The 8,238-nt window shown below is 43.0% G+C and overlaps 1 long non-coding RNA gene across 4 annotated transcripts in view; it reads left to right on the forward strand.

Annotated features, from left to right (window-relative positions):
• The window catches only part of LOC148326810 (uncharacterized), a 29,808-nt gene extending 22,648 nt beyond the window's left edge, over positions 1–7,160 (forward strand). For 2 of the 4 annotated variants that reach the window (XR_015845785.1, XR_015845782.1), the window contains 3 exons: positions 5,326–5,434; positions 5,641–5,769; positions 6,304–6,447. This is a non-coding gene — a long non-coding RNA (uncharacterized LOC148326810). Of the gene's footprint in view, positions 1–5,325; positions 5,435–5,640; positions 5,770–6,303; positions 6,448–6,889 lie in introns of those variants that run through there. The other 2 variants (XR_015845783.1, XR_015845784.1) reach the window with 2 other exon arrangements.
• The last annotated feature ends 1,078 nt before the right edge of the window (positions 7,161–8,238 follow it).

Consider the following 8,238-nt stretch of genomic DNA (forward strand, 5'->3'; position numbering starts at 1 on the left):
ACACAACAGGAGTCTGTTTCGGCCGACTTTACAAACAATTCATTACAAAACTGATCAGCAATCAGTCACAGACCGGGAATTGTGCATGGACCGGAAATCAAACTCCAATTCCCCTTTGTATGACGGTTAGGGTATTTCATTTTAGGTATTCATAAAGTCATTCACTGCCATTGACGGCTAAACGCGTCAAAGATCCTTTTTTTTTTTTTTTTTACTCAGCTGTTAGTGAATGAGTTCATTGACCGCCCCCCCACCCCGCCACCGTTGCCCTTTTATCGAATTGTGTCCGTCGCATCCGATTGAAGAGCCTGAGTGCAAATCTGTGCAGTTTAACGGATGTGTAATGAGTATTTTGAGAGCGTATCGGCAGTGCGGCCTGTTAATGAATATTTGATGACAGTTGCGTCTCTTCTCAGCACTTCCCCCCTCCCCCTCACTGATGATCTCCTGACCTTCACACAGCCCAGGCCAGATGAATTATTGAGAGTCGGGCTGTCAGTCATGAGCGCATCGCACTCGCGCCGTGTCATCGGCCACGCCGTCACATGCTAATTGGACTAATATGGAGAACAGTTTCTGAAAGAAGGATAGAAGAAGAGAAATATGAGCAAAATAGAAGGTGGCTTTTTATCTCTTTGGAACTTGGATGGTGATTTATGCACATGGCCTGACATTTGGGATTAATGAAATCCTTTTATCTGTGTAGCATGAAGAATGTTCGCATTTGCCAATTTATTTATATTTTTTTGCTGTCTTCTAAGAGATGTCTGTTTCATATCATTAGTTTGTTTTAAACGTCTGCGCTTTGCAACACATGTCTATGTTTTGATAAAAAAGATTAAACAGCCTCTTTGCTCACTGTGGGGTCCCAACTTCATGCACGGGGACAGCAGAAGTAGGGAACATGTTTTGGTTTTGTTTGGGTGGAGCATTACAATTTAAACACTCAGCTGTTTACGATTTGTGTTACCCCACACACACTCATCAATGCTGATTTTTTTTTTTATTATTATTTTTATGAAAAGAGATTATAAGTCCACTTCCTGTACTTCACATAACTTCCAGTGATGCTTCTCACCTTGCATTTTTTCTTTTCTTAAAAGCTGAGGCTGCTCAATCAAATGTTCCAAAAATACTCACACAAGCAAGAAAGTGGATCAACTCTTGGGCAGTGCTTTGACTTTTCAGAAGTTAGAACTCTGTGCAACTTCAGAAATGACCATGACTCCAAATGAAACAATTTCAGGGCAGTTGAAATTAATACATTCAAATTGTGATTTTTTTTTTCCAAGTTCTAACAGGGTACACAGTCAATCAATTCAAAATCTAGTGAATTGCATATTCTAATTAAAATATTATTGACTTAAGATGTTTTGTTATGAATGACCCAAAATAATATTTAGTGTAGTTTGCATGTGGTTGTTAACCCACTAATTTTTTTCAACTGGTCAAGGATACAACAAGTTTGCACTGCGCTGCTTTAGTGTATCTGTCAGTGTTTCCTCAGACGGGGGGGTCCCGCCGACCGATCATCCCCTGTAAGTCACATGAGCGTGTCACACATGATACTTCCTCAGGCCTTGGCCAAACAACATGCGATCCCGCATCCAACACTCCGGACTTAGCCTTTCATCCCCCGTGCTTCCTTCAGCGCTCCCACGGCTGCCACTTCACCTCCGGCCTTCTTGTTGCACTGGACTCGTAGTTGTCACCCACCCTGCTCTCTGCTTCATTGCTGCTAGCAACAGCTGGTCTCAACTTGCAGCTGATGGGCGCTTTTTCTTTATTTATCTTTGGCTGGATGCTGTTGGCAACGCGGGCCTGAAGCCATCTGCTGTAAACAGCAAGTTTAGCGCAGCTGGCTTTGTCTCACACAGAAATGCAGTAAATCTTGTTGTTTGATGATGAAATACTTTGTACTTTTGAAAGTAGTGCAAAACTGATACTTCATCTTTGAACTGAGGGTCTTTAAAGTTCAGGGTCAGTTCAGCAAGAGCGCTGCAAAGATGGAGGCTATTCAAAGGTTTGGACACAATCTGAGTCAAAGGGCACTCGCTCGACAGTCACTGTACACATGCTGCACAACTAACATGATTGCTGAACACTAATACACACATATATATTATTTTAATTATTATGATTTTTTTAAAAATTTTTTTTATTTATTTATTTTTATTTTTTTTTTTATTTTATTTTAATAGCACTCAGCTGTCAATCCAAATCTCAATTTTGGCATTGCAATTTCTTATATCCAAGGGTCGCTTCTGTGTGCTGCTGACAGCGGGTTCCAACCACAATAAGCTTGGAAATCTGCAGATCATTCCATTTGCTCTGCAAGTTAAATGCTCGACTGTCCTAATCAAACGTGTTGGCCTTGAGACTGTGCTCATGAGTTCCTTGAGTGACCGATGACGTTGCTCAAATGTCTCAAAAGCAGACACGCCTGCGAGAGGAAGTTGCTGTATGGTTGACGCAGCTGTCATTGTGTTTAGAGAAAGGAAACGTTAATGTTCCCCCCCGCTTGGATATGACAAGTGTCAGAGTGGAATGTGTGCAATTTTGGGGGATAAAACGGTGAACGGTTGTCTGTGAGCAAAATGTGTTCTGTTACCGTGCTCAGTCTCAAAAATAAAATACAGGTCAAAATCCTTTTTTTTTTCTTTTTTTTTTTTACTTTGACTACGATGTCAAATTTTATTGCTCTTCTAATCGAAAAGACATCTTTTTTTTTCTTTTTTACACCAGTATTGACTTTCCTTTTTCCTCCAATGTCTTTCCCAGCCTCAGGGCACTTAAAGTACACACAAGGACGTTCTTTGATGAAACTGTTTTCCTCCTGTCAGCATTGTCTTCTGGACTATGCTTCCACAAAAGGTCAAGTGCGTTCTTTTCTGATCTCTTGTATCTGGAAGGGAAACCTGAGAAGTATTTGACGTAGCTGGCTGCTGTGACTCTACAGTCTGCTGAGTTTTATACAAGATCAGCACAAAATAATCAGCCTGCGTCATCATTTTACGCCCATCACCGCTCAGCCGGTGAAATATTATCAAGTCTAAATGGGAGCGCTTGAATATGACTGATATGCGCGGAACAGTGCAATGTCACATAATCTGTGAGGGAGGCATAAGAGCCGGTGGTATCAGATCAACTTTATCAAATTCTCGGCATGTCATTTTCTTGGAATCAAATTTGATTCAGCATGTTGCTTAACATGACATTTACCTCGTTTTACTTTTGCCGTTTGTAAACTCCTGTCGCTTTGCTTTTCACTCTCTACGAATGTGTTCGGGACAATTTGGAATCATCTTCTGTGGCATGCCTTCATATCGTCAAATGTGTGTGTGTGGGCGTGGGGTGGGGGTGGGGGGCGGTCAGTTCCACCTGGAGTTTCAAATTTCTGCAAGTCCGTGGAAAAGCGCCTTTCATACAATTAGCCAGAGCACTATCTCTCAGCAGATATTCCCAAGGGCGTTGCTAAGGAGAGGCGATGACAAATTGCTGTTTGAATTTGGACAAATCAATTCTGAACATTTTGTACGTTTAATTACGAAGAGAGAAAGTTAACGCTGAACCATCCACTACAAGTGTTTCAAAATAAACCCCCCAATCATGTCGAAAGTAGTGACAGGTAGAATTTATGGACAGTTCATGTTTAGTGCACAAAATGCCTTGCAACGTTGAAGTCTTTTTCCTCATCAATAGAGAGAATGCTGAAGAATTACGGCAGACGGCCCGAAGGAAGGAACTTTATATCCTGGTTCTGTTTAAAAGAATTTAGCGGCTCTTATGGTGAACTTTTCCCTAGTTCCACCTGGCTGCTTTGAAGGACTTTTCAGCCATGTTGGACCCTTGGGATCTGGTGCTCAGTGGAGTGGACAATGCACATGGTCTGCAGTCTTTAGTGTGTGTGTGTGTGTGTGTTTTTCAAATGTGAGTCTGAAGAGGCAGCTGTCCAGCTCATCTTCCCCCCTTGTGGCTCGCCTCATTTATAATTAACCCAGATGACCAGGTGGCTATGTCCCTCTGTCCCTGCCAAGGCATGCTTCTTTCTAACCTCTGAACTTCTATCAGACATTCCCCAGCTCATGTTTACTGCTTGTATCGTGCTTGCTTCACCAGCTTCACCTCAGCTCTAGTTTCGGAACAGCACACTGTGCTACCAGAGGACAGTTGAGGGGCTCTATCTTCGCGTCTGGTGCAAATCCGACACGTCGCGCGACGTAAATCCGTGCGAGGGTGCGTTAGACCGAGTGTTTGTGATTTTGTAGACATGCGTAGGCTGATGTATTTAAAATAAAAAACAAATAAATAAAGGGGTAAGGCAGTTTGCGCTGTTGTGGGTGTGAACACAGCAAACCTTTTATTTATTTCTGCCACTCTGGACTGGTCACCAGCCAATCATGTGACAGCGTGTTCCCTTTGGTTTATGTTTGGTCATCCCTCACGTTCAATGGTGGGAAGTAATGAAGTACGAAATACTTTATGACTGTGCCTTATTTTTCTTCAGGCATCTGTACTTTACATACGTTTCTGATGACTTTTCACTTTTAAACTCTACATTTACATTACTTTTTTCAACCTCTGTGAGAGCCAACTCTGGTTGAGATCTTGATTGACCGAGATTTGGCATCGTGGAAGATGGGAAAAAAACGGACTGCATTAGACTCAAATACTTCTGCCATCTCTACTCCCGTTGTGCCGTGCATTATTTTTCTGAATTCAAATTCATACACTTTCCAGGCTCATGGCACTCTAATTCCCCCTCTCAATGAAGTCCTTGTGACTGCCACACCCTCACCACATCTTGCCTCGCTGTTTGCTTTGGCACTCCGCAGCACATCCGCCAGAGCACCTTCCACCCCCCCCTAACACGGTGCCTTCAGTCAAGCATTCCAAAGTGTGAGCCACATGTCCGTGTCATCCTCTAAATGGGTGACAATACGACTGTCCTCGCCCTTCAGGACCAAGGACCACTACCAAAAAAGATCACACTGTTTTCTCAAAGGTTAATGGCAGGACTGGGAGAAACAGGTGGGTGGCGCACCCCCCCCCTCCTCCTCCCCTAGCTGTCCCCTTGCTTCCACCCACCCATATACAAACAAACATTTCTTTCTACTCTTACAGCCAAACTAGTAGTGCTGTGAAATCCACCCCTAAAAAGAATTTGAACATGGCCTCAGTCCCCAAGTGAAATTCATGGCGTTATTGTCTACAACTGGGACAAGATTCAGTGTGAGCGAGGGACTTTGTTTTCTCAGGGATCTGAAATGGACTGATTGCGTTGTGCCAATGTCTCTCCTTCCTCAGTGTCTTTTCTCCCTCCAGTCTGCGAGCTGTTAAGGGCCCCATTTAAGGATGCTGATGGTCTTAACCTCTCGCTATCAGCAAGTGAGCACCCCGGGAGAGGTCCAGATTACGTGCTGCGATAGATGAGGTAAGGTAACAGGGAGGATACACAGTGGTCTTCTCTTCAAAGTGAACTCTGCCTACATTCCGTAACACGAGACGGTAAACATTCACTCGGAGTGATTTGGCGATTACGGCGCACAAATGAGTACACAATTGATGTGACACTCTGAGGCATACTGAATAGCAGCGCCGAGTCATTTTGCTGAGACGTATCGGTCTTAAATGCGATAGAATCTGCGTGGACGTCGCATCAACAAATCGTGGGCTTTCACCGCTTACTCAACGTGGGAGGAGTTGACAAAAACCACGACAACGCTCGTAGACCTCCCACTGTGAACTTCGATCGCCGCACTGCTTGAGGTAGCGTGCCCGCATCATGTCATGTACAATACAATACTTTCAATGTGCGATGACTGAAAGATTCCACAAATTAATCATCTTTAACCATAAATCGAGTTTGTAGCTCCCTGTCTGTTTTAACTCATTCACTGCCATTGACGGATATCGCCGTCAAAAATTCCAATCATTTCAACTTGGCGGTAAATGAGTTAATTAAATGATAGTCCTTAATGTTACAGTTAATCAGTCGACAATTTATTGAAATTCAAATAAGGAGGATTTGGACACTTGACAAGTACGCATCAGCCATACGCGCATTCATTCATGGGCAGTTGTTACCTAAAGCTGTCAAAGCCAACAACTGGACTTTTTACAACATCACACCACTTTTCAAACATCCAAATTGAATCAAAGTCAAGCTTGCGAAAGCATTATTACTATTTATTAACAACGTTATATGCTCCGTCTATTTTTGCAATCAGTCTCATTTCCGAGACACCTTGCAGTCTCTTGAGACTTGATAATCTGCCGACTTGAAATTCTTTCATTCCTCAGGGCGAGTTTCGGTGGCGAGGACTTGGAATCCCAAGTTTCGCTGGCTGCCGCACTCCCAACATTCACTTGGGTTTGTTTGCGAAAAGACGAGACAATCAGGAGCCAAGCAGACAGCCCAATGGGAAACAAACATTTTGGTTACTTGTTCCCCTTGAAAAGTGTCTGTAATTTTCCAAAAAGTTAGACATCATAGCCAACTCGGCTTCTGGTTCTCCCTTTCCAGTTGTTCCCTGTTCTTTCACATCTCATTTTGCCTCTGGCACAATCTTCGAGCGTTTACTGTCAACAGGATTAATTTCGCCTGGATGTGGGGGAGAGGATGTACGTTTGGTGAACAAAAGTGTCCTGATAGTGAACAAAAGCATGACAACAATATATATGTCTTTAAAAACCACAGTACTTAGAAGATAAAACATGAACAAGGTTTATTCATTTCATTATTTTCAAGTTTGGCGGGCCGGATTAAAACGTTTAACGGGCCGCATGTGGCCCCCGGACCGTAGTTTGCCCACACCTGCTTCAAGGTGTTTGCCTTCAGCCGACGCCCAACTCATATTGCTTGTGACCCTTTTGGCCCCGCCCACAGGTGGTGATCACATGGTAAGGGGGGCCCACTTTAGCTTCCTGGGCTGCTTCCGTCCAACCAATGTGTGCCCGGCCCCCGGGCGCTCGCCATCCAGCTGCACTCGCTTCAAACGATTTGAGGACAAAACAACTCACATTTATGACATGTCTCATTACTCAACACAATAGTCATTTTATGTGAGATAAAAAAAAGAACAAAATGGGAGGTACACAAAGCACCCTTTTTTCTTCTTGTAATAAACAGCCACATGTTGATAAGATGGAGCTCACAATGATGGCTGTCCTCCATTTGTTACGCTTATTTTCTGCGCTCATCTTCTTTATTGAGTTGCAGTAGAAAAAGAAACCAGATTAGGATTTCTAAAGCTTTGCAGGGCTGAAGTGGACTGCATGGAAAAAAAAAACGGCTTTAAAATCTGATGCATTTTATTGTTGGTTGTTTAATAAAGTGCAACCCCCCCCCCCAAACGTCGATGGCCAAAGAGCAGCTGGCTCTGCCGTGCTCCCAGAAGATTTCGTTTTCTCACGCCACTTTGGTGCTCTGTGGCACCTGTTAGTCCAACCTCAGGCAGCAGATGTTCCAGCAACATTCCATCCAAAAAGCATGACTATTGATTTGGAAGAAATCCCAAGCAGGGCCCATCGTGCTTGTATGCTTTGAATTACAAAAAGTGCTCTGTCGCGCTCCAGTTTCCACTGCCGAAGTAGGAGGCATATCCTTGGAGCGACGGAAACATTGGAAAGTTGTTTGTTGTAGAACAGGAGTGGGCAAACTTTTTGATTGGTGGGCCATAATGGGTTCTAAAATCTGACAGAGGGGCCAATACATTTAAATTTAAATGAAAATGAACAAAAGCATCACAACAAAATATCGGTCTTTGACACACCAGAATATTTAGAAAATAAAACATTATCAAGGTTTGTAAATTTCATTTTTTTTCAAGTTCGGCGGGCCGGATTCAAACGTTTAGCGGGCCGCATGTGGCCACCGGGCCGTAGTTTGCCCACGCCTGTTGTAGAACATGAAACTTGTAAAATGGATTGAGCAATCTGTCGCTCTTTAAAGTGGTTCAGATCTTAGATAAGAATGAATGGCCGTTATTCTGAAACTACATGCTAAAAAATGGAACAAATCAAAATCCATTGCATTAATCAAAATGGGCTGTAAAAATTTTTGATTCTGGGGAACAAAAAAAAATTAACACATTAGTGCAATTGTTTTGCTGTCTGTTAGTTAGGAAAAAAAACCCTGTGCAGTGCGTTGTGACTCAAACGGTAAAATGAGAAAATCAATTTCTCTGTCTCATTTATTTTAGATTTGCACCAAAAAAAAACTATAGGTTTTCTTTC

The sequence above is a fragment of the Idiotropiscis lumnitzeri genome, chromosome 11 (genome assembly GCF_059441095.1).
Source record: "Idiotropiscis lumnitzeri isolate Australia: NSW breed Sydney's pygmy pipehorse chromosome 11, RoL_Ilum_1.0, whole genome shotgun sequence".
NCBI classification, from domain to species: domain Eukaryota; kingdom Metazoa; phylum Chordata; class Actinopteri; order Syngnathiformes; family Syngnathidae; genus Idiotropiscis; species Idiotropiscis lumnitzeri.